At 46.9% G+C, this 24939-nt stretch overlaps 1 protein-coding gene across 5 annotated transcripts in view; it reads left to right on the top strand.

Moving 5' to 3' along the window:
* LOC135919579 (alpha-N-acetyl-neuraminyl-2,3-beta-galactosyl-1,3-N-acetyl-galactosaminide alpha-2,6-sialyltransferase-like) overlaps positions 1 to 24939 on the top strand; it is a 61802-nt gene that overhangs the window by 11472 nt on the left and 25391 nt on the right. For 2 of the 5 annotated variants that reach the window (XM_065453500.2, XM_070523106.1), the window contains exon 2: positions 1410 to 1636. The exons of 1 other annotated variant lie outside the window; for it this stretch is intronic. The gene's annotated coding sequence lies outside the window, so the exon portion shown is untranslated. Of the gene's footprint in view, positions 1 to 1409; positions 1637 to 1818; positions 1951 to 18677; positions 18813 to 24939 lie in introns of those variants that run through there. 2 more of the 5 variants (XM_070523108.1, XM_070523107.1) reach the window with 2 other exon arrangements.

Genomic DNA, 24939 nt, shown 5'->3' with positions numbered 1-24939 from the left:
GATTGTTTCTTGATCTGAAAAAGGCTTTTGATAGTATAAAACATGATATCCTAGAACAAAAATTATTCGACTACGGAATACGCGGTGTTGCTCTTCAACTTATTAAAAACTACTTACTTGCCAGAAAACAATATGTTAAAGTCGGAAGCTTAACGTCAGCAGAAATTGAACTTAAGCAAGGCGTCCCACAAGGTTCGATCTTAGGACCCTTACTATTCATAGTTTATATTAATGATATATGTAATATCCCTTACACAGAAAAACTAGTTATGTATGCTGATGATACGAATGTCTTTTTTAGTGCTGATTCAATGAAAAGTCTCCAAGTTACTGTAACAAATTATTTAAGGCATTTGGAAGTGTGGCTAAATGAAAACAAACTTGCATTAAACGCACGTAAAACAAAATACGTTATTTTTAGGCCTACGAACAAACCATGTATTAATCTGAAATTTTCATTTCAAGGCACAACATTAGAGTGCGTTCGCAAGCAAAAATTTCTTGGTGTTTGGTTCGAGGAAAACATGTCGTGGAATACCCATGTGTCCAGGCTTGCTTCTGAATTGGGCAAAACTGTAGGCTGTCTGTACAGGTTATCAAACCTAGTTCCATTATGGCTAAAGAAAGCTATATATTACGGCCATTTCTACTCTCGCTTGTCTTACTGCGCGCTAGTATGGGCAAAAACGACTGTTCAAAACCTAAACAGACTCGAAGTGTTGCAGAAGAAGGTTCTCAGAATATTTGAAAATTTTTATGGGCACCCTCGCGAACTGCGTACTCATCAGCTATTCATAAAGCACGATATTACTAGAGCAAGTGATCTTTATACATATAAACTACTACTTTATACAAAAAAGAATAAGCTTTATGAGCATTCATTTGATAGCTCCCCCCGATACTCTCTCCGTAATCAACCCTTACCAGTTCCTTTTTCCCGTACAAGCTACGGAGTATGTCTTCTTCAATACCAGTTACCAGCAATACTGAACAAATTCTTAACTTGTACCAAATTCGAACTACCAGAATATAAATTCAAGAAACATGTGCGAAATATGCTTTTAAACGTGTAAGAATCATTCGAACAACATCTTTATTTTGCTATTTTGTATATATTTCATTTTGATGTATAAAATTATTTTTTGCCTTTGCACAAGTGCTTATAAGGATTTTGTGACATCTGCATTATGCAATTATGTTGTGCACTAAAAGTGTTGAGTTGCGTGTATTATATTTCATGCCTATGTTTTTGTACAGCGTTTCAGATGATTATTTTTGCATTCTGTCTGCTGCTGTTTAATGGGTCCTTGGGCACTCTCAAGATGTCTGCGACATCTTTTCGCCCAAGAACCTCCGACTTGGTGTTGGAAATAAACTTCACTTCACTTCACTTCACTTCACTTCACCAGTCGCTCTGCACCAGTCGGCCTTGATCCTCCACGCCCCGCGGCTGTGCACCGTGTTCGCCAACAAAGGCTTGGTCCGAGGACAACCGCACCGTCCTATGCTACGGGGACAACCTCGCCCTCACCAACGACAACGCTGGAGAAGCCAGGCCTATTCTACGGGCACAACCCTCAGCGGAGATGCCAGTAGTCCACCGAGTAATGGAAAATAACTACACCGACTCATACATGTAAGCGCCACATCGCACGTCAGGACGTTTTCAGAACTTGTGAAACGATTTGAGAACTCGGAAAATATATTAGTGGGAAGGGGAGAGATCAAAACTCAGTCTAACCATTTTTACGGCTGTATGTAGATTTTACGGGGACTTATTGGCATGATACATTATAAATGTGTTTTGTGGGTCTGTCCGGTTTCATGTCTCATGCGCCGTTAACCGTGCCAGGGACTCAAGTTGGTTCGATGATTGGTTCCGAACTCATTTACCTGGGCACAGTAGCCCGATAGGCCAACGATTCCACCACGAACTACCCAGTGACCCCGGTTAGCTGGCATACGGTTAGATTCAAACATAGAAACATAGATAGATCGATAGCCCCTTGAAACTGCGTCAACTACCCCAAGATCGCTAACGCTTTCTTTCTTTCTTTCTTTCTTTCTTTCTTTCTTTCTTTCTTTCATTTGTGGGGCTTGATTTGCCGAAAATGCATAGTTGGTTATGAACTAAGCCGTAGTGGACGGCCTCAGATTAGTTGCAACCACTTGAAGTTACTTAACATCCACCGAAATGTTGGCATGGTACCGTTCTTGCATTTCGCTATCATCAAAATGCGCCCGCCAGGGCCCGAATCCGTGACCTCGTGCCCATCAGCAGAGCCCGAACTGAAAATGTAATAAAACAAACCGGATTCATGAGAATAAACTCGAGGAATTAGTGTACCTAACTGGAACCTCGGCAGTGGTCATTCTTCGTCCAGAACTAGAGTACTTCGCTACCTTTCACCCCCTCGGAATAACGCGCTAGTTGATCCTTCCTCACGACTCGCATTCACCATGACGCAATGCCTGTCGCCGACAATTACGCTTCATACGCATCTTTATTTCTTTCTGTTTCCACCTACTCTTGACGAAGCACCGGGGGCCCGATCCGTGCGGCTCAATTTTCAGGTGATAAATCTGGCATGCCGTTGGCAGCCGTAGCCGGCGGGCTGCGAGCGTCGGCAGATACCCAACCTAGCCCGACTAACCCGGTGCTCCGGGTGGCCTTGGTGGTGGGGCAAGGTCCCACAGCGGCGCGTCCCGGCAGCAGTTAGAGCTGGTGCGCGGAGAGGCTCCTGGCACGGCGGTGCAACGGTAATTGGGCGCTGCTCTGGACACACTGGGCCAAGGTGACCGTGTACGACAACCGTTTAATCGCGCCAAATTGCTGGCTGCGGCGGTACGCGCGTTCGTTCCGAGAAAACCGGGTGCAACCCTTGCGAGGGTCCTTTGCATTGCGAGAGCGGCTGCGTGCTTTCTTTACTCGTTCTCCGCTTCGAGCCTGAGGGGCCGCAATAGATGGTCTCGCATCTTGAGTCCTGGTCTTCTGCGCCTTGCCTTTACTAATTTTAGCATCAAGCTTCGCATGAGGATCCATCAGGACTCCCGTGACCCCGATCGCTGGCTCCTCCGCATTTAAACTTAGGACCACCTCCGATGTTGCCAATTATTCTGCTGCAGGTCGATTTTGTTTCAACTGTAATGGGGGACTGTGTAATTGTGTGCAGTGTAATCCGCCTCACGATCAGTACTGTAATAAAGTGCGCTAAATGGATTACCACTTCTTACGCGTGGCTCGTGTACGCCCCATGTGCAATTTTCATCTCACAGAAAACATTTTTAAACATCATGACTGGATAAAATTGATCATGCGTGAATTTTCGCCGTCACCGTAGGGTTTCGCATATACTTAAGTATATATGTGCTATATTCTTACATTGCTACACTATTCTATATTGCGGGTCACATTGATACACATTCAATTACCAAAGTGACTCGTACCAGGTCTAACCTTCATGACTAAATAATTCCTCAGAATTTTGAGAATTGAATCCTACAAGCAATATCACTGCAGAAATGTGAGATTCGTTTAATTTTATTGGAGCGGTTTCTGGCGTGCAACGGAGCGGCGCCTGTGCGACGCTATTGCAGGTCATTCAGGGATTTTTGAAGCCTTCAGCGTGCGAGAAATTTCGGCACAGCCGCAGATGTCGTGTCCGCGTCAGCCGGACCATGGCCTCCGAGATTGTGCGCGCTGTCTGCTGTTGCTCCGGGCATCCCATTCGGCACGCTCCCAAGCCAAAATGTGTAATGTGTGGCGCCCACCCGGCTGCCACGAGGTGGCGCTGTTAGCCGAAGTTTCCTAAAGCATCCCGATCTCGAAGCGAGATCGGGATGCCTTAGAGCACGCACCTATAAAGCGAGATATAAGAAGGAAGAAGGAGCACGTGCTTGCTGCGGTAAAGCTAAGGAAACTATGGAGCATGTTTTATTATAGTGTGAAGACGTCTACCCAGCGGTCGATTTAGGGCACCACTGGCCTCCTTGAAGGTCTTGGGTTCAGCGAGAGCAGTGGTAATGTAGACATGTCCGCAATAAGGATTGGTAAGAGGTGATTGGAGGATCGGTGGAAGAAATGTAGGGAAAGGACAAAAGACGGAGACGTACAAAAGCACAGTTCGCAATAAGGGATCAGAAAATTTGGGTGTGGTAGTTCATAGCCGTCCTTTTTCTTTTTTTTTATTGTTTAACCTAGGTAGGACATTAGGCAGTATATTAGCAAGAGCTTGGTGGCGCAACCCACCGCCCCGTTACAAAGGGGACGCCTAACATCCATCCATCCATCCATGTTTGGTGGCCGTGCAGCTACTCTTGCTTTCGGCATTTTCGTTTTAGGCTAACAAAAAAAAGTAGTCGAATAAACTTCTTTTCGTGCTCACCGTTTCCAATGCAAAACGAAAAAGTCCGGCTTTAGTGCTTAGTTCTTATTGTTATTGTTTATTAATCGGCGAGAACAAAAAAAACATCAACAGCATTTCAGCAATGAAGCGTTGCTCGATTATACGTGTAGTTATCATAAAATATTCGTACCATACACTGCGGTAAATTTGCCCATTCTAAGGTTAACTTGTACGGTAAGTGCAGGCTAGTAAAGATTGTTATATATGTGCATGGCACACACGTTTGTAGCAAGCAACGCCATGTGATATGCTGGATTAACGTTTATGCACTATGTGCAGTCCTGATAAAAGTTTGGAATGTGATTCAACGTCTAGTTCAAGTCTATGAAAGGCTATGTTATCGTGGGCGAGTTGAGGATAATAATGGGCTTTATAAACCACATAAATTATTGAGATTAACGCTAGAACAACGTTTGATTGATAGAAACTATAGGCTAAATCGCCTTCGTCCTTGTTTTCATCAGTTATTGCATCACCATATAATAAAAGAATACGGTAGAACCGATCTTACGATGAATGTCGATGATAGTGCGATCAGCACTGAAGCAGTGCACCGACCCACTGCATTGAAACCAACGAAACACATTCTGCGTGAGGCCACCATGCAGCCGGGCTGCTTACTCGCCCTTCCCTGCAAGTATACGCTGCATGCGTCTAGTACGCGTGAATATACAGGATGTCCTACGTAACTGTAGCCATAGTTCTGAAATATGCAAATGCAAAGTAGCTGGACAGGACCAAGGTAATGTTGTTTGCCGTCGCTTGGAGGTGCTGAAACCATCTTTATTTTTCATTTCGCCTAATTAGATAATTAGTCCTAACTTAATAACCAACTTCTCAAATATTACAATTCGATGAAAAGTGTCAATGAGAAAATTGTAGGGCGACATGAAAAACACCGGATAGAGCTTCCTGCTGCTCAATACGTGATACATAAAAGTGTTTTTCCGAGCGTGAAATAAGCCCGCAAATGCATTCAACATTGTCGCGCAACTGGGCGCCCAGGGCACTCCTCCGCAGGCACATTGATAACTCCGTGTTGGTAAGACCTCCAAACCAACGCACATGCCACTCTGAAAATAAATAATAATAAAAGCACAATGCCTCCATTACTCCACAGGCATGTTGGTATATCTGTGTTAAAGGCGTATGCTCTGCGCTACTTAAAAAAAAAAGCATTTATTGCTCTACAAACGTATTAATAACTACGTGTTGACATCTCCCGTTACCGTTCCTTCGGGCAAAGAGTTTAACTAAGAACGACCGTCGTGCGTGCTGCGTCAGCAGCAGTTGCAAAATGCGTATCTAGACTCTGGACGGTCAGCCGGCCAGCGGCGCGTCCCTATACGGCCCCCAGCCCTGCAGGGGCTCTTGCAGACGTCCCGCATTGTTTGTGCTGTTGTCAGGCACTGCATGCATCAAGGCGTCACAGTTTGTCGAAATTGCGGCGACATCCGAGTCGTCCGACGAGCTAAAATCGGTGGACGTATGTTCCACGCTACACGTACAGTTCGCTGTTCGACTTCATTTAATAAAACCATATACTTGCACGTGCATCATTTGCATCGACCCGTTTTGTGCTGCAAGGGTGATATCATGAGACGTGACATATTTGCCTCGGTGATCGCTCGCAATTTTGGCTTTGTGCTAGAGTTTAGCTTTAGCTAAAATGAGCAGGTATAAATGTGCTCTTAATTTTTCTAACTTCGTAGGCAGCTTTCAGGTCTTCAATATAGCTACCACATTTTCCCCTAGAACAACCGTATTTGAGACTTTTTCAACCGTAACGCCGAATCTTGTAATTGGAAAATGGATATGTTTTAGTGGTATCAATTGTAATTTCTGTTGATTTCTAGCAGACACTCCAAAACTCTGTGGGAATGTATAGTAGCTTCAAGTAGCCTTGAGTAAGTTCTCAGGAAAAAGAATATATTTAAAATACCTATTTGTTTTTATTTGTGCGTGCAGATAATAATCCTCTTTATGTTATTTATTTCTGCAACGTTTATCCACAACACTTTAAGCTTTTCATTGAAGGCTTTTAATACAGTAAACGCTGGGTAACTACGCGAACGTCCGGCACACTATAACTCTGTTCAGGTCTTCGATACCACTTTCTCAAATTGGCTCTCTACTTGACATTCTTAATCTCATTCCTCGTAAATTCAGCTAATTAAGTGGAACATCTTTCGCAGTAGATATTTTCACGACCACTTAGGAAGAGCCGACGTTCTAGGACAATCTTTTCAGATAGGTCAACTCGGTAAGCGAAAAATTTTCACGTACGTGTTCAACTTAGTGACATCCACGTGGAACAAGATTGAGAATGTGCCCACTCTCTAGAATTCCTATACGTTCGGCTGGTGGAGTAATATGTCTATTACTTAGCGGAACACGAGCAGGAATGGCGGCTCCATTCAGATTAGGCGAGCGGCGCGGCCGCGCTGGTGGCGGCGTTAATTGCTGCCTAATTGCAACGCTGCCAACCACGGCGCCATTACCTCTCTTCTCCGACCAGCACGGCGGTGTCTCGGCCGCCCCCGAGGTACACGGGCGAGGCGCTTTGGCTCTGCGCGGGTTTTGCTCCCGCGTTTCTCCTCTTGGGTGGTTCTCACCCGTGCTGCCTTTTGACTCCGTCGGGGAGATGCAATCAGACGTGCGCAGTCTCGACACCACGAACGGCGCTTCCGCTTCCTTCCATTCATCGGTGTTCCTGCAGCGTTGTAAGCCGCCCTAACAGGTGGTGGAGGAAAAAAAAAAACTTTAGTTTGACGAGGCATTTGGAACCTCGCAGGCCCCTGGGCTCCCCGCACTATTCCACTGCAGATTGGAACTCCATTTTTCTTTTCAGTATCCGAGCCGCTAAACTGGCTATCGCCTCTCAATCAGGCGAAATTTCCGTCACGCGTCTAATTATTACCTGTGCTACTTATGTGGCACACTCCACCCGCCACGGCGACTCAGTCAGTGACTATGGCGTTGAGTTTTTAGGCACGAGGTCGAGGGTTCGATTGCCGACTGCTGCGGCCGCAATTCGACGGCGCCGCAAAGCAACAACTATACTGCACTTCCCTTTACGTGCACGGGAAAGACTTTCGAGTGTTCCAATTTAATCCCGAGCTCCCAGTACGCCGTGCATAGTAATCACGTCGCGTTTTTGCCACTTAAAGAGACTGACATCCAATTTTCATGGTGCCCACTTTTTTTTTCGTGCAATGGAAAGTTTGCGGCCACATCGCCTAATCATTAAGCAGTAACGCGGAATATGCCGGCGAACACTTCTTATCAGAATTTTTCGATCTGCGGTGCGGATGAAGTCGTTCACTGGAAGCATGCTGAAAACTGATAGGTGAGCGCGATAGCGATTATAGGCCGGCGCTAGTGCGAGGCCGACAAGTGCTGCCGTAGGCGTGAGAATGTTTTATTTCGTTTGTCGAGTCGATGTTCCTTCGATTCATGTTTTCAAAAGTGTTAAAGTACTTATGCAATAATAGCTACATGTCATTTTTTTTTGCGGTTTCCTGTCCAACTGCTGTGGTGTTTGATTAAAAACGAAACCAAGCGCATCGAAAACGAAACGACGCTTTTACACGTGATACACGGTTCGTGTTGCTATAGCCAAGCGTGCACATCTGATTCCTCATGTCGTCTTTCAAGGATCATAGCGAGCTGGAACAAAGGATTTTAGCTCGCATGCGTGCTCAGAATTTGGATCCTTAGGAAGTAGCCGAACGTCATGCTTCGATGGACAAAATTAAAGTGGTAGCGGAAGCGACGAATCCGACTTGCTCGATAAGCCACCGTCCCTGCCACAAGCACGTGCCTGGAGAACGCCGATTGGTAAATTCGCACTCACAATAGGCCGACCCGACACTGATTTCGGTCTGCCGACTGTCGGTGACAGCGTTTTTCCGTTCGTGTCGGCGCCTCTGTCACACTGTGCCGACGCCGGCAATCTGCCGATTGTCGGCGGAGAGCTCGGCGTCGGTACAGTGTGATAGAGGCGCCGACACGAAGGTAAAAAAACGCACGCATTTACGGCGCAACTCGTCGATGGCATCTCGTATCACTGGGAGATCGTAAAACTATGGGTACTTGCGAACTCGCGCTATACTCGCGCGCGTACAACAGCATGTGCGCCGCCATGCATGTGGGACGACGCGAGCGCCGCTCGTTAGCGTGGACTTTCTTTACTTCGTAATAGGCATAGAATAAAGCGCAAGTGTCTAATTATATACTAATTGCAATTTTAAAGAAAAATATACTGTACTTAATGACATTGGACTCACGTTCAATCATCTCCTGACTTCATTTCGAAGTACGAAGATTTCAACACCAGGCCTCGCCACTTGCTGGTTTTTTCTAATTTTCTTTGCCAACCTAAAATTATATTTTCTACTTAAATCCCGAACATCGTGCTGGATTCTGTCACTATATAAATCGTGGTCATTTAATTTCTATCAACGTCTCAACTGGCCAGTTGTAAGTCCATTTAGAGCCCCGGAATAACTTATATTTTGGGCGCTATCGATTGGTGACTGTCTATAGGTGCACGTTTAAGCGTTTAGGTTTCTTTGTTCACGCTTTAATGGTATACTGTGTAGAAGCATATATATATATATATATATATATATATATATATATATATATATATATATATATATATATATATTGTAAGCATTTATGCAGACTACATCATCTGTACGAAGCCGTCATGGCTCATCGACTCGTGTTTGTTTTCGCGTCGGCGCCATTTCTCCTTCTTGGGATAAAGCGTCGTCTCGACCGTGGAATTCCGAGAGACATTTTTGGGGTTTAACCTTCCGGAACATTGCGATCGCTCATGAGGAACGCCGTGCGGGAGAGCTTCGGATTGACTGTATATATCACAATCATCACCCAGCATCTGAGGTAGCGTGTCTGGTGAACAGCCAAGCTAACAATCCACCTTATCAATAAAGCGTGTATATCATTCTGGCCACCTGTCTTTCCTCAAAGCGCCACCAAGTTTCTGCGCCTGACCGTTTTTGCATTCTGGCCCCATCGGAATAAGCTCTCCGGGTGGCCGGGACCTGCATCGCCGAGCTGTGCTATGCCACTGCCTGAGCTGTAGTGGCGGGTGGCACACTTTTGGATGCGTACAAACCGGCTTCGGTTATTAATGTGATTAGCATCCTTTGGGAAATTCACACACTTTTTTTTGTCCGTATTTGACATCTTTCAGGCTAACTTGGGTCACTGAGCATCTTCTACTAGATATGTGACACAGAATTGCAAGATTTGGCAATATGATGTGTTGCTCACGTCGACATTCATCGTGAGATAAGTTCTGCTGGAATTCACTTTGTTGGTTGTCGAACAATGTGTGTAGTTTCGACAAATGTTAGCAAACAAGGTTGATGAGGCGAGGTGTCGAAACGGACGCACGCCGTTTTCCTACGGAGTAATTCGTCGAGGCCAATTTTGGCCTCTCCGCTCACGTCTAAATCTGGTGGCTGCAGCACGCGGACACCCCTGTGTCGGCTCTGCTCGGCAGTGCAGTAGTCGTAATCGGTGGCGAGCGCGGGCTGGCTTCCCGAACGGCCGCTCGTCGTCGAAGGGAACCGGAGGAAACTGGATCGAGCTTTTCCATGGCCCGCCACGTGCCGGCTTCAACGGCGTTCGTCACAGCGCATGGTCGATTTGGATTCGTGGCCCTCAGCTGACTTGCGCAGACGGCACGACCCAGATATGAATGTGAAGGCGTGCGTGAGCGCATGGTTTCCGCTGGGAGGCAGCACATTTGTGTAAGTGGCAGCGCGTCTAAACAGGTTTGGTTTGGAGCGCAGCTTGGGGGCATAGGGCGGTCAGTACAGGCGGAACACTTGGCTCTTCCGGGTTGTTGCGTCTCTGACGAGAACAGAAAGACCGACCCGGATTGATTGCGTCCCGCTTTGCACCCGAAATCTTATCGTCCTGCACCATGTGAGGCTTCGTTCGCTGCTGATGTTTGCAGTTCTGTTACAGTCAAAGGGAGGCTTCGTGAAGTGTGTGAACCGGGCGTGACACGCTGTGCGCGCGATGCTCGCTCAGTGCCGTTGGCGATATAACCAAGGTGTTCGCACTGCACTCAGGTCGCACCGCGGACGCCTCTGCGCGATGCACGAACGCGGCTTGCCAGAAATTTTGTGATCGCCAGACTTTAATTTCATTTTATTTGTCTCCTCTCAGGACCACGACATTACATAGAGGAATGGACCGGCTGGAGCGAAAGGAAACACATTTTATCAGCGTCGTAGGGTTGCATTAAGTTGTCAATGAAGGCTTTCTTCAATTCGCCAATGCAAAAATTGCAAGTGGAAAGATGGTTCCAGTCCGTGCTCCTTGTTAAAACAAAATAATGGAATTGCACGTTGTGTACGTAAACATGTTAACTCTGAACCTGAAGGTCACGATCACTCTTGAAATAAGCTTGCATTGGCGGCAACGACAACCAAAAGGTAACTTTTCTGTCACTGATGCAGGAGTTCAAGTCATCCACCGGCTGCCATAAACACCACATTAGTATTTTTTGGCGAAGCTGTTACGTCGGCGTGGCCGCCATGAACGCCGCGCTGGGCCCGCCGGGACGGCGGCCTGAAGAAAGACACGGAGACGCAAATGGGTATCGAAGCAGGGAGTCCGTTTATTGTCTTTGCGGTGCCTTAAATAGGCTCCGCGTTGATACGTCAGCGCCCCCTGAGGGCGAGGCAGTTACAGTTTGAAACCGAAACCGCCGATAGAACATCATCCCCCCTCTGGTTGAAATTATTCTGAGAAGCCGTGTCATTATACAATAGCAAAAGAAGGAAGCAAGCAAAGGCAAGGAAGCATCATTATGCATTTGTGAATGCTATACATTACTCTGACTCTTGGACTCTCTCCTCCCTGACCAACAAAAAGCAGGCAAACAAAGCACTTGGTTTTTTTTTCAATAGAAATATAAATTACGACATCTTTTAGCGCATGTTAAAAGATATACATGAAACTTTAAGGAACTGCACAGCAGACCTGGACACCACTCCAAGTTGGTGCATAAACATACAAGAGTTGACATGAAATACGAACATCAATGAACTAAGGAATTCGTGGAAATAAACATCATGAAACAAAGTCGGTAAGGCAGCGTCGTCTGTAGCGCCGCCTTTTTTACCGCCGCGGCAATTGTGGTACAAGAAGCTGCGTATTGTCCATAAGAGTCATAAATGGCTCTGAGATTGGTTTTGAGCTATGCTGCTCGGCTAAGCACCCACCGGATGAAACGGGTGGCGATGAAGACTTGACATATGAGCTTTCTAGCTCTCTGAAGCGCCCGTCAGACGACTGAAGGCCAAGAACAAGACTCAAAAGAATCCGAAGATTCATTGACGCGCTCCTCAGGCACAGCTGGGAGCGAAGACTTATGAAGGACTGTATGTAAGCACGAAGGCTTGAACACATGAGCGTTACGTGTTTCAAGGAAAACATGGGGACTGGGCAGAGCAGTCATTCTTTGGGAAGGTGCCTGCATGGAACCACTAGCTTCAGTTACACGCCTATCAGGCGAAAGAGCATGTTGGCTTGGCACCACAGCCGGATCAGAAACAGGTGCCTGAATAGAATCCTCAGATCCTTTGAAACGCTCAGCAGTCGACGCTGCTAGCGGAGCATTTTGACTGGGTACGTCAGTGAGCATAAGTAATCGTGCCTAGCTCTCTTGCCTTGTGGCTGAACATGAAACATTCAAATGAGGTACTTTACGAGTTCTATAAGAATGCACTCGCAAATGAGAAAAACTGCATTGAAATGCGGAATTCACTGAAGGCATACTTGAAGTAACTGTTGCATCTGAATGTTTTACAAAATAATTTGCAAAATGGGTATACGCCTTATCATGCGAGCGACTATAGAAAAAACCTGGTAGGAAGGTGCTCAACACGCATATTGACCGCTGATGTACTGTCCACCTGGGTTTTCCGTGGAGCTTGCCGTCGTCACGCTTTAACTGGGGTAGACTGTTCCAACACACTACACTGGTTCGCTCTCGCTGGGGGTGAAGTCGAACAGGTGTTGGCCTGCGGTGCACTGTGGAAGTTCGCTGTACCGTAGAAGTTCAGTAAAGTGGGATGATATTCTGTCCAACGGGAACTAATGTTGAAGTGTGGTGGTGAAGATTAGGCTTGGAGACAAGACAAAGTCGCTCCGTCGATTAGTAGCTTGAGTGCCTAAATAGTGTGGAGTCCCACAAGTGATCAACCGTGTTCAGTGACATAGAAGTTCACCGCAGCAGACTTATCTTGGAACTTGACGGTTGTGGAGAAACAGCCCAAATTATTAACCACTTGCTCCGAGTAGTTATGGATGACTAGATGTGATTGAAGGAGTCTGATATGTGTAATGTACCTCTTGTAGTCCTGAGCATTAATGAGTGAGACGACTGACCCTGTGTAGATCCTCAAGGGTAGAGTTACATTGTTAACTCTAACCGCACAACGCGCATAAGCGATAGGGCGCCGACAGCGTCTTCTATATGTAGAATGGTCGCCATCGTGACAACAGTATTGTCTCGCGTTTCCAGCTCGTTGACAGGTCGAGATGTCCTTTCCGATGACCAGCACATATGGAAAAAATGTCCTTTCTTTCTGCGTGTCTGGCAAAACATGTGGCAGGCCGGACAACCCGGAAAATTCGCCCAGTGCTCCGGCGAGCCGCAGCGGAAACAGCCGCCGGGCCGAGCCGACGGCGCGGAGGCAGAGGAGGCGCCTGGTTGCCTCCATCCCAGACGGGGAAGCCCACCTACGCACTCTCGGCGTCCACCATCTCGGCGCGGTCCGGGGAGCGTCGGTCTGTTGGCCACCATCTTGACTAGAATCCGGGTATCCGGGCGGGGAGGGTAACCGCCATCTTGGACTGGAATGGGGCGAAGAAGACCGCCATCTTGAAAAGTAGTCGGGCGGGGAAAGTAACCGCCATATTGAAGGTCCCTCGGAAGACAAGGCTGGTCGCGGCCGCCATCTTGTGGCTGACGCCGCTGTGAAACGGCGCTTACTTGTAGAACGCCGAGCTTCTCCATTATTTTGTCGGTGCATTTCTTTTCCTCAATTTCCAATGCTTTTTTGACGGTGAAGTACTCGCCGAGTTGAATGAACCGGCGGCGAAGTTGTTGCTACTGCAAGCCGCAAGGGATCTGATCTTGGACCATGAGATCGGTAGCGGTGCCAGACTTGCAGAATATGGCGAGCCGTTGCGCGTGCTGGATGAATTCTATAGTCGGCTTCGCAGGACTTTGAAATCTGCGCTTGAACTGCACACGGCTGCAAAATTCTTCTTCTGTAGAAATGTGCTTGTCGAGCACTTGAAGTGCCGCTTCAGAAACATGAACTGCCCGCGCGTCCCCTGTCCTTTCGTCGGCCTCCGTCTTTGTCTAGGTGATGTAGACGCTGACGCCTTCTACCCCCAGCGCGTTGAGGAGGAGCGCATTTTTCTGTTCCAGCGTAGCGATCCTGGCGGCTGCGTCGACGTAAGCCTGCAACACATGTCGCTATTTTAACGCGACAGCGTTAAGGAGCTCGTGTCGCAGAAAAGCCGGTGTCGGCGTCGTCGGCGTTGGCCGTGAGCGATAAATCCCAGCAGGCACTTCATGAATAAAAAGCAACTTGCAACATGGGCTAGGTGGGAATCGAACCAGGGTCTCCGGAGTGTGAGACGGGGACTCTACCACTCAGCCACGAGTTGGATGCTTCAAAGCGGTACAAAAGCGTCTCTAGTGAATGCGGTGTTGCCTTAGAAACGAGCTGTTTCTAAGGCTCAGGCGTGCGTCGCTTGCTCAGGCGCACATTTCGTTGCCGCGCCGAACGCGGCGCTGCTCGACGCTCACCGCGTCCGATGCGGGGCGCGTAGTCGCTGCGCCGTAGCCCACTGTCTTACACCCCTTGGCGGGTGGACGGGAACGCTGTCGCGTTCCACTCTTGAAGGCGAAGCTTAAGCGTCCTCCAATTTTTAGCCAAGGAATGACTGGTATGCCGGGGCAGGACAAGAAGGGGGGGGGGCGGCATTGCCACATTCATGGCGAGCAGTAACAGACATGGCTGAAGAGCAAGGACAGATGCAGAGACGACGCCGCAGTAGCGTCGGGGTGGGACAAATGACGCCGAAGGCACCGCCTTCAAATGCACAGTGCAAAAATCCTGCTGGCAAAGTGTGCAGCAAAACTGTAAACTGGGCTTGCAGAAGCAGTAAGCAGGGATCAAGAAGTCGCAGAAAGCGCAGAAATACTGCCTGAAATAAGAGCAGACGGCGGGAAAGGTGCCGTAAGAATGCAGTCGGCAAGCGCAACTTGCTGGCAGGTGCGATGTACTTGGATCATCCTCGTCGCCAAAGTGTCACGTCGGAATGGCGACGGAATGCGCTGCTCAGCAGGACATAGCCCAGGTGCCAAGGCTAGTAGCGTCCTAGCAGAATCCGGCGTCCACGGCAGCAAAACGGTTTCTAAGGAATCTTGAAGGCATCGTAGTACGCACGAAGGGTTTAACCTCGTCTCCAAAAAGCTACGTCCGCATGGCCGCCATGAACGCCACGCCGGGCACGTTGGGCACACCAGGACGGTGGCCTGACGACACGGAGGCGCAGACGGGGACCGAGGCAGAGTCCGTTTATGGTCATTGCGGCGCCTTAAATAGGCTCCGCGTCGATACGGCAGCGCTCCCTGAGGGCGAGTCAGTTACTGTTTGAACCTGAAACCGCCGATATAACACTGGTCATTGCACATAACCTCCTGTTTAAGGGGCCATCTGCTTTGCGCACGCATGATAATGTTGTGTTTGACATTAAAACCTAGAAAAAAATTACCTACACAAATTCGGCACCAAGTCCTTTGAACAAAGCCCAGGAGCCCTATAACGTAAAACTATTCCAATATATTTCTATTCCAATTTTCTGACGTCAAATTTGCGTAACCACCTACGCAAGCACCGGGCGGTCACCCGCAGGGTTGTCTGAACAGACGCTCTCCTCACGCTCTCCTCAAACATTCTCATCAAACGCTCTCCTCGTTCATAGGAGGTGACTTTTGTTTGCTTTAAAAACGAATAACATTGCCTACACTGAGCGGCTCGTCGTATCTAATTGGCTGACAAGAGGCGAGGAGAACGTTCAAGTGGAGAGGGATTCACTGGGGCAGAGCCTGTGCACTGAAAATTGATAACGGATGAAGAGGGTGGTGCCGGCGTCTGCGAGTGGCCGGCTTTCCCTTACTTAGCTTGTGGTGGCTGGTCGAAAATCACGGCGGCATGCAACGGAAGCTTAAGAATGACGCTAAACCTGCCCCTCAGCAAAGAAGAGTTGGCAGAATGAGATGGTAAACGTGCCTAAAGGGCTCGAAAACGTCAAACGGCCACGCAAGAAGCTTTATTATACGCAATTACACCCATGCTCTCCGGCAGGTGCGAGTAGCCAGCGTCTCAGCGATCGACGACAGCTATCTTTCATTCCTTTCAGAACGGGGCAGCCTGCGGCTATTCCGAAGAAAATTCAGTTTTGTTCGGCATATTAATGCATCTTTATCGCGTACACGTCACTTTGACGCGGTGAGTTTGTGCGGTTTTGTGATGTCGCTTGACAGGCAGGTGAAGTGGGTGTAGTCCGAAAACTTTTTACCAATAGCCGAGGGCTAATGGCGAAAAGAAGTCGAATCAGAAATAACTGTTTTTCTTTTTTCTGTCTAATCATGCATAATCAGTGTGTACACATCATATCAGATGGGGAGGTATCGCGGTTTTCGTGACGTCGCGTGACAGACAGGCGAAGTTGGCGTGGTCGAAAAAAAGTTTTTGACCAATCGTGGAGGGCTGATAGTAGAATTGGAATAGAAAAGTTTGGAATAGTTTTACGTTATAGCGCCCCAGTTGGCACATAACTGACATTTTAATGCTAATCTATTTAGTTAGTGGTTGGCTACATAAACAATCTCTCAGCACTTCGCGAAGTGTACAACCAATCACAACATCATGTTTACTTTCGACCCCACCATATAGCAGTTTATTTTGCAGCACATAATCCAAAAACACAGCACCCTACGGGTTGCTGTCCTAAATCGCATACTGAAGTTATCCATAATGCTGTTTAGGTGCAAAATGTTAGCGCCTTCTGAGCAATTCGCCTTTGACCATCAATTCTAATCTTTCCCCGTCTGGAGTCCTGACTAGTTGTAGGTGTACTCTGAAACTCCAGAGATGGTGCATTCTCCGGCACCAGGCAAAATTCAACCACTTTACGCAAAATCATAATCAGCGTGGAGAACATCTTACGCACATTTTGTAAAATAGTTGCACGCATTTTCCCTCTGCATTCTCTACGCCAACTCTCCTAATTGATCGTATTTCTTCAGAACCGAATTTCGCATAGTAGTGCACGGACGAAGGTTGATTACACTGGAATTATTGCCTGTAATGTGAAGAAGGAAAGTGAAATGTTGCTTTGCTCCTGGCCTCTTCTGAGGCCAGCCAGCCTCGGCCGGTAGAAGTCAAGCGTCTGAAGTCGTTCCTATATTTCCCAGGTTATGTTTTCTGCAAGTTCGCACATGTGGAAGATCAATGAATTCAGCTTCACGCACATCCTCAGTACTAATGCAGTCAGATTGAATAGTGTTCTCACCTTTATCAACCACAAGCACGCACAGGTCACTGAAGTGTTATTGGCTTGTGCAGTTGCGGTCAGTATTGCTGAAAGCGGCGCAGCCTTAGCGCATAGCTTGTTTCCATTTCGATCATTCAATGTAGCACACGCAGGAACTGCATTAAGGAAAAAAGTTGCGTCAACGGGCTGATTCGCGATACATTCTGAACCTTGTACAATGCGTATGTTGGAATCTCTGTGACACGAAGCCTACGCGAAGTGTTACGTATAGTAATACTAATAAGTACATTTTACTTTATTGAGTTCAAACCGACGAATTCATACAAAAGGTGACAGACCATCTGAGACGTGCCCTTGCTATTAGAAAAATACAGAATTAAAAGGAAACGGCAAATTGACATTTCGTAGCAATGACAGCTGCTGCAACTGCAATATTATACCTGACTACAATGTGGCATAGAAAACCGGCGCCAAAAAGCAATCCAATATATAGTAACGCACAAGTAATCCCTGAAATAAACTTGAATGTAGCAGTTAAGTAAAAAAAAGACGTGGACAAGATATGTTAGAAAATAAGGCTATTGAATTCAGTGTCGTGCGCACAATTCGTAAAAACGTGCACTGTAGTTTTCGCGTTCGAGTTCAAGAATTTTGACTTACAGTTTAGCAATAGGTGAGAGCTTTTCAATACCATAATTCATCCATGGTCTGTCAAGTTGATATGTATGTCGTATGTTTTAGGACACGGCTAATGCGTGATATCACGTGACATTTATAATTCACCGTACGGGTCGCGAATTTAATGTCACGCAGTGTTTATGTTTTCTGCTACACCGTTCACAATCTAACGAGAGGTGCAAGCAGCAGTTCACGCGAATGCATATTTCGGGACGTGGGCACAGTGATGTCACGAGGACGAAGATGACTTTTGTCGTGGGAAGAGCGAGGACAGGTGTGCACTGAGTACGACGCGAGATACAGGTGTACCATTATTCTTCCCGTTTCATTCCTGCGTCCATGCCTCGTGGAAGCTTGCGTACTCGCATGCTTCCATGCATTCGCGCAAGAAAGCTTCCCTTCACAAAGAGCAAAACAGCACACGAAGGCTGACGGGTGTGACGAACTCGGTCGCTTCACAACGACGCGCAATAAAAATAGTCTAACGGAGTCTCAGACACTAGCTGCTGTATTCCCCGAGCATGTTAACTAAGCCCGGGGTACCATTCTGGACATCGTAGAATGCCGCCATATTGTGGAGCATGGCAATGGCGGCGTTTTGAGTCAATCAAAGAGGCCCACAATAGCCTCTGATTGGCTGAAGATGCCGCCATTACCACATTGAACAACATGGCGGAATGCGACAATGCCCACAATAGTGATTCCAGGTGCCATCTCACAAAAAAAAAAACTCGGTTCCTGTGCGCAGGAGTTAACAGCGCATGCGCAACAACCGTGGACGTCTCGCGCTCACAGTAAAAACAAGCAGCGCCAATGGGCAGACGTGTTGGCTCCGTGCCAACGAGCAGTGCGCGTGGACGGACGCTCCTTTCGACGCACATCGCATCTCCTCAAGGCCGGGGACGCCCTGTGGAGGCGCGTGATGATAGCATCGCCCCTGGCAGCTCCGGCGAGCGAAGTCACGTGCACGCATGCATCTTCCGCGTGCGTCTCGCGTCGCCGTACTGCCCGGACGGCTCCGCAGTTCTCGCCGAACTCTCGGTGGGGAGTTGCGCTGTGTTGTTACAAGGTGTTTTTCAGATGTTTTCAGCTACACAGGTAAGCGGCCGGTTTATTGCAGTCTGGCTTCTATCCGATGCTTGCACGCTATGCGTGTCGAACGTCCTTTCGCTCAAGCAAGTATCCGTCTGTTAAAGGTGCGCTGTCCTTAAAACACAGGGCGGCTGCTGTATGAAGTCGACTGCACAAACACACGAGCGGCTATGTTGAAGAGCGCAGCTGTTGTTATTCTGCATTTTGTGACAATAACTGCACGACGTTGTTATATTGTTACGCGTAGCTTATGCATTAGGCTATTTACCATATATTTACACTTAGGCGAATGGTAGCCAACATGACGACCATGTAGCAATCAGGAACACGTCTTCCTCATCTCCACTGCAGTCACACTGTGGCGGCGGTTCGGTATCATCAACCCCGGCCAGCAGTAGAAGCACCGTCCCGGTGCTGAGCTACACGTCCGTGGTGGAAGGTGTGTGATAGGACTTTAGTCTCGCTACGTGAGCTATGCCACATGCACCTGACGACAAATGCTTAGGCGTCGGTGGAGATGAGTTCATACGCGTTTAGATGAGTTCAGATGAGTTCAAGAAAATCCATTTCGGAACCTTCGTACATGCCGTCGCGCCTTGATCGTCGATTTGACGTGTTCATTCCTTTCTGTCGTACCAATGTTTTCTCCGATTCATTTCTGCCAAGAACCAGTGTCGAGTGGAACCTCCTTCCCCCCTCATGCCTCCTCGCCTGCATCGAGGAGGCATTATCTTTCAAAATTCCAATAACTGATTATATATTGAGTTTATCACTCTAAAGACTAGTAATTATTTGAACGTGTTGTATTTTATTGATTATTGTACCCGCCCGCTTTGTAGCACCCTTCTGGGCCCTGAGAGTACTGTAAATAAATAAATAAATAAATAAATAAATAAATATGTGACATCGATCGCTTGTCACACCGCAATATTTTACTCTCTTTAACGGAAAAACACCGCTATGTGTGTGTGTGTGTGTGTGTGTGTGTGTGTGTGTGTGTGTGTGTGTGTGTGTGTGTGTGTGTGTGTGTGTGTGTGTGTGTGTGTGTGTGTGTGTGTGTGTGTGTGTGTGTATGTGTGTGTGTGTGTGTGTGTGTTTTCTTTTTCTTTGGTAGCGCCGTGGTTTACTGCCAAGTCAGTGACGCGTACACTTTTTTCACGTATCTCGATAACAATACTCTGAAGTTTCGGGTTGGATTCGATAGAAAGTACACGCGTTATGCAAGGAGTGCCACTGCGTGGAATCAGAGCACTAAAATTTTTGTCTGATGTCTGCTCATGTCAGCAACGCTCATCTAAATTTTTTTCAAGATATTGACAACTCAGTAATCTATTTTGTTGTTGTTTTTACCGAGAAACAAACTCGTTTTCTATTGTGAATTTTCGCCCCTCAAGTGTTTCTCGAAAGATAAGGTTTCTATGGAAGTGGCACTTCGTCGCATATTGTGCAGGCAGCCTGTAATCTTTGTGCTTGACATTTCTGCGCTCGAAACATCTCTCTACTTGTAGCCGATGTTCAACCGGTCAAAGTAGTCTGCTGCAGTCACAGTGGTGCAGGCGAAGCATATGAGCCGCTTTTGGGATTTAGTCCTTTTGTACGACTTTAAACAGATAAAGCAACGACGGCTCAACTGGTGCTGAATGGATGACTTGCAAAATAGTACGCGCACTCCTTCGGCCACCTACCGAACGACAAAATCTGGTTGGATAAGAATGCATCACCCCAATCTTACTATCGGCGATATCTGATCGCCTCTGAGCGGGCTGAGTTAGGTTGAGTCAGTTAAGTTTCACGAGATCGTGATAACGAAGCCTGGTAGGCGCGTTCTTCGTCATTGGTCAGTCGCTTATGCTATTATAAGAAAAAACAAAAACGGCATGCGCGTTGGTGCCAATCTGCAACAACTACCGTTTCTCGTACAATAGCAGAACGTCCATAATTGTAATTTTGGTTGGAAAAAACCATTATCGCGCATGCGCAGAATGCTTTTGCAAATAGGCCATTCCCACAGCTTTCCGTTTGCAAGTGCTATTTTCCATTGGCTGGCTGCTTTCGCCTGTCCTATTTGTCTATGATAGCTTGGCAGGCACCTGCTCTTATGGAAACTTTGAGTGTAACATTTTCCCATTCAATACGGCCCCGGCGTAGCATAACCACTCTATTTTGCGAACCTCGCCGGGTTTCGTGACCGTGGGAGCTGCCGCCTGGCTGTTCCCTTGACGAACAGGCCAACCAGTCACAGCTGGCTTTAGACGCAGCAGAGTAAGCGGCGGGCCGCGCGCGCCAGTGGCTATAGCGTTCCGCGGTTGCGCTCAAGGTTGGGCATTCGTACATGGCAACGGCGGCCGCGTCTCGATGGGGCTTTGTGCAAACGCTCCTGTACTGATATACACGATATACCTCACCTGGTCAAACGTGATTCGGAGCACTCCACTATGGCGTGCATGATAATGAGATGGTGGTTTTGGCACGTAAAAAGGCATGACTTCACTCCTCTCTTTGATTTCCGTCTTGCTCCATAGTATTGCTACGTGCGGTTCTGGCAAGGCGATGGGAGAGACGCTCTGCTGTGGGCCTACGGGTGCGGCAGCTTGCCTCCTTGTGCCGTCTCCTCGTAGAGCGCGTTCCTTGCTTCTATCGTCACCATCATCAGCCTGGCTACGCGCAGTGCAGGGCAAAGGCCTCTCCCATACTTCTCCCAATACCCCGGTGATGTACTAATTGTGGCCATGTAGTCCCTGCATCTTCTTCGTCTCATCCGCCCGCCTAACTTTTTGCCGCCCCCTGCTACGCTTCCCTTCTCTTGGAATCCAGTGCGCAACCCTTAATGACCATCGGTTATCTTCCCTCCTCATTACATGCCTTGCCCATGTCCATTTATTTTTCATTTCAACTAATACGTCATTAACTCGTGTTTGTTCCCTCACCCAATCTGCTCTCTTGTTATCCCTTAACGTTATCCCTTATCCCACCAATCTTCTTTCCATAACTAGTTACATCGTCCTCGATTTCAGTAGAACCTTTTTCGTAAGCCTCCAGGTTTCTGCCCCAAACATTCTAAAAACAAAGAGAGTTCCGGGCACTCTCTTTGAGGGAGTATCTGCTTGTCCCATATTTCACTGTCTTTTCGAGAGTAGATCGACCCTCTTTGAGAGAGGTCAACTCCTCCTGACAGAATTTTGTTACTCCACTGCAAGGGAGTGCTAGTACTCTTCCGTAAAGTGCCAATACTCTCCCCACAGGGTTAATAGTACTCCCCCAGACCGAGTGCTTCTACTCCTCCAAACCGAGTACTTCTCCTCCAAGCCAAGTGTTTCTACTCCCCCAAAGAGAGTGCTTGTACTCCTTCAGAACAGAGTGCTAGTAGTCTTCCCAATAGTGTGAAAGCACAATGTAGATCCATGGTAACGTTAGAAGGGATTCGCAACACTTACATGTGGGGAATATTTTATTCCTTCATAAGCAGCTTCTGCATTTATGCCTTTTGAATGGGATGCAATCTGTAGCCGCCGAGTTACTAACATGAAACATTTGCTCTCCTAAAGGGTCAAAATCTTTATTGATCAGTCACAAAACAAAGTCTATAATAATTTGAGAAACATATTTACAAACACATAAAATCAGATTAAAATGACGCCCATGAACTTTAGAACACATCTTGTAATAAAACATAAGTAAATATTCTCTAAACTTTCGTCAGTATTACAGTGCAGAAATGTCCTTTAATTTCAACTGGCTCCTTCTTTTCAAAAAGAAATTATACATTGGAAAATTAAACATAGAACACACGTACGCAAACTCACGAAGTATTGACGTTATGATCGAAGAGAAATGTGCTGCACATTACTGGCTAGCAAACGCATTTCTGGCACAAAATGTGTGCACTTATGTGGCAGATGTTACCAGATGAGCCGCTAAGCATGGGGCTGGTAATGTAGATAAATTGTGCAAGAAACTTTTTTGTGTGCCATATTCTAAGACAGCAGCTCATTTGATAACGTCCTGTACAGCGTATGGATGTTCCTGACTGAGAGTACAGTGCATTTAGAAATGTGTTGCATATTCTCATGCAAGGCCACAGATCAAGCTAGGTTTTCTTATATCTCACATAAAGTTATTAATGTATGGGCTCCACCCCATTATTTCTAAGTGTGTCTTGTCGTGCTCCTGCAGCAATATCCTGCCGGGTCTCAAAGCGGTACAGAGGCGCATCATATTTCCTATTCGGTTGGCCTTTCACGAAAGTAGCTTCCTGGTGTGTTGGGACTGATCCGTTACACTTTCTCGCAAGTAACTAAAATTAAATTTACAATATTATCTAGTGTGTAGCAAATGAGTATCAAGCTGCAAGGGGCATTGGCATTAAAATCTCGTGCATCAAATTTCTTGATATATATGATAGCTTTTCATTCTCATTACGGCAAGAATGTTGTGCTTCTGAGGAGCAGCTTGCATAATTACACGATCAATTATTGTGACTCGTTGAATATGCAATCTAACTTAAGTACAGCATGGCTTCAGATGTGAACCAAAAATCAGATGTGATGAATATGATGCATCAAAGGCGACATAAGCATATGTACAGGCAGGGAAGTGCACGGAAACGACAAAAAAGAAGCAAAACATAATTTAAGAATGGCACCATCCTGTTTCACACGTGCCTCCCGTGCACATAAATTTTGCATGCGACTATGTATACACTCGCACAATGAACCAACTACCTGAAACCAAGGCTTTTTTTCCTACTGAAGTGGTTATATAGCGCCTAAGTAAGAAAAATGATCGCTCTTCACAGAATCTTCGTCTCAAAACAAGCACATGTGTCTGAGAAGAATAATGCATTGCCTCACTGTGCACTCTATCTTAAGCCCAGAAATTTACCATGTGCAAAAATGCTTTATTTTATTTGCCTTATAAAAATTATGTCTACAGAAGCCATGAAACTAATGGGCTTTCGCTTAACACTAGATGTTCACATCCGCCAATTGATGAACAAGTGTTCTACTCAGATGCTCTCAGTTCTTTGTGTTGAACGTATCTTTACCTACACTAGCATACTTAGCTGGCAAATCGATTGAGTCACCCTAATCAAAATATCAAATACCTGCCAGAAGCTAATATATGACGATTTCACAGAAGGAGAAACCACAATTTTACATTTTAAAAATAATTTTCAATTCCAAGCGACTCTCCGGCTTCCAAGACGTATGTTGTGCACCACGGTTTACACAGTTAAAGTACTTAATTGCTCCTTGCTTTCGCTTCGGGAGGCACGAGCAGTTCTAATCAACTGGTGTAGTGAGCTTGAACGTAAGCGATAGTGACTTCTTAAAAATGGAATTCGCTTCCACCAATACTTCCGCTTTCTGTAACCTAAAAGGAAGCCATACTTCTAAAATTAGGTGTAAAAAGTAGACAAAAGGGAAGACATGAAAATCTGTCTGCTTCATGTCAGCATTTAAAATACAGAATCACAGTGGTTTGTTTTTGCACCCTTGCATTCATGTGCTGTTAAATCTAAGCTATTAAAGCGGTTATATGTATGTAAGCACCTAACCAAGCATGAGCTGTTGCTTTTCATAGTGAACACAGGCACCGTGCCAGGGGCGTAGCCAGGGGGGGGGGGGGGGGGGGGGGGGGGCTTATGGGGCTTCAGCCCCCCCCCCGAAATTTTTTCGTGCTGTCATGCGCCGCCGACCAAAACAACTCCCGGCGCCGGAAAGCATGCTCAATTTTGTCTAGAATGCCCTTAATTCACGCTCGAAAAGATATTTAAGCGCGAATATTGTGAAATCGGGCTGGATTTCGCGGCAACGCCCATGCATCGGGAGTCACATATCGTAACGCAAGGAGCCCCACTGAGCACAAAATTTCAAGGGCGTTTTGATGGCGAGCGGGCTCGTCTCGGCATCTCGCGGAGGCCGCGGAATCTACGGAGCGCTTGGATTTCAACTCTGAAACTTTGTGGGTATAAAGTTTCATAACATTTTGATGCGAAAGGTGCATTGACATTTCCGAAGTCGTGCTTTAGATTTTCAATTATGGAACATTGTGGGTTTAATGCTGTTGTAAACATTTGACGCCAAAGGTGCATCGACTTTTCTGAAGTCGTACATCGGGCCATACAACGAGA

This window comes from Dermacentor albipictus, chromosome 8, assembly GCF_038994185.2.
Source record: "Dermacentor albipictus isolate Rhodes 1998 colony chromosome 8, USDA_Dalb.pri_finalv2, whole genome shotgun sequence".
Lineage (NCBI taxonomy): Eukaryota > Metazoa > Arthropoda > Arachnida > Ixodida > Ixodidae > Dermacentor > Dermacentor albipictus.
The sequence above is the reverse complement of the archived record's forward strand: the minus strand, read 5'-3'. Positions and strand labels throughout refer to the sequence as shown.